Below are 2,100 nucleotides of genomic sequence, written 5' to 3'. Positions count from 1 at the left end.
CGGTGGAGCGGGAGCGGGGGCGGCTGCGCCGGCGGCGGGCGGGTGGGGGCGCCTCTGCGCGTGCGCGGGGCGTCCCGTTTCCCCCCCGCCGCGAGCGCGTGCGTGTTGCGTGCGTGCGCGCCCCCTCGGCTCGCCGCCGCCGCGCTCGCACGCACGCGCCCCCCCCATCCATTCCCCCCTCGCCGTGAGGGGCGGGGGGATCCCGGTGTGTGACCGGGGGGGTCCGTGAGGGAGGACACGAAGGGAAGGACGAAGGCTCCCCCCTCCGCTCTGAGGAGGCTCTCGGCGCTGCCCCCTGGGGTTTGCGGCCGTCAGAGCGGGGGTAGCGCTCTCCCCAGAGCCCCGTGTGTGGGTGAGGGTTCTCAGGGCTGCGGGGCTCCCGGGGGTAGCGGCTTCCGTCCCCCCCCGGCCGGGGCTGCTCTTCCCAGGGCCTAAGGGGACTCAGCTGGAGGGGCGAGTGCACAGGGACCCACGCCTGGGGTGGCCGATGAGCGCCCGGGTGTCGCAGGGCAGCTTGTTGGGGTTTCCACCTGGGAGGCCGTGGGGACGAGCAGAGGACGCCGCGGCTGTTCCGCATGGAGGAGCCTGCTGAAGGCTTGTGCTTTTTGGGACCTTGCCAGTCCCCAGCCCCGGGGCACGGGAAAGACACGGCGCTGTGGAGGTCGTAGGTGGGAGGGAAGGGGCCAGAGAGGGCCGGAGGGCAGTAAGGAAGGGGGTTCCCAGTAGCACTTTGCACAGTCAGGGAGAGTGTGACCAGCGATTGCTGTGCCTTGTGCAGCAGAGGATGGCAGAAGCTGCTGGACAGGAGGCTGGGAGCTGCTCTGGTCTGTGCTGCACCCTGTGCTGGAGAGATGTGACAGCATCCCGGGTGAGGCTGGGGGCCAGAGAGATGCCAGGGCAGAAGGAGCAGAGTGCCATACGGACAGGGTCTCTCTGGGGACACCCGCCCAAGAGGACCTCACCAGGGATCCTGGCCCAGCCCCACGCAGCTCTGCTCCTGCACAGCAGCTGTAGGGCCAGAGCCCAGTCTGCAGAGGCAACCACTGTCCCTCTAATGCCCTGCCAAGATGCAGCTCCAGCCCCACGATGGGAGCAGCATCCTAGGCTGAGCAAACTGCCCCAGGGAGCCAAAGCCTTCTCTTCTCTCTGAGACTCACATTCCTCTTTACTGAGTGGAGTGTCCTTTAAGCATCACATGGTTTTTGGGCTCTCTTTTTCATGCTGTGCCTATTAGCCCTGAGCAAGCTGCCCACCCTGGGTGCTGCACAGGCTGAAACTGGATTGCCCTGAGCAGCATCGGGCTGTGCCTGGCCAGGGAGTGGTCACAACAGAGAGGGAAGGGAGGGGAGCCAGGGATGTAGAATGCGCATATTCCTTTCTGGCTGTTGTTTGTTTTTCTTGTTAACCAGCAGGAATGCCTGGTGTTGCCCTGTGCCAGGCGTGCATCCCTGCTGGGGACTGTACTGGGGGAGGGAGATAACTGCAGGTGGGACTCCCTATGGTGACACTCCAGGGACCCTATGTGCAAGGAATATGGTTCCACTTTACAGGATGCACATCAGGCTAGGCTTGCTCTGTCAGAGATCAGCCTTCTTATGCCGCAGGATCCTGCCACACGCAGGGACAGAGGGATTAGGCAGGTCAGTGCATGCCCTGGATGTGCCCAGGGGAAAAGGACATGACAGGAAAGGAGGGTGTGGAGCGGGATAAGGAAAGCTGCAGGGCTCCAAGGGGAACATTGCTCCACATCCCTGTCAGCAGCTCTCTGGGTGCCAGGTTATAGACAGCTTCTCTTCAGGCCAGAGGACAGAAACATTGAATTTCAAAAGTGACTTGTTCCTTGACCACACCTGAGCTGCAGAGAACCTGGAACACTTGCCCAGCGTCCCCAGCTTCCTCTACAGTGCCAGAAGCAGGTGCTGGCCTGAGAAGCCAGTTACATCCAGCAAAATCCCCCACACCCCAGCGATGTGGTCACATTCGCCCATCGCAACAGGAGTGCTCTGCAGCACTCAGACATGGATCCATAGCCCTGGAGAAGGACACAGCCACCTGCCTGCTGCTCAGACAGCATTTTGGCCAGATACAAGTGTTGGTGAG

This window comes from Camarhynchus parvulus, chromosome 6, assembly GCF_901933205.1.
Source record: "Camarhynchus parvulus chromosome 6, STF_HiC, whole genome shotgun sequence".
Classification (NCBI taxonomy): domain Eukaryota; kingdom Metazoa; phylum Chordata; class Aves; order Passeriformes; family Thraupidae; genus Camarhynchus; species Camarhynchus parvulus.
This window is presented reverse-complemented; position numbering follows the sequence as displayed.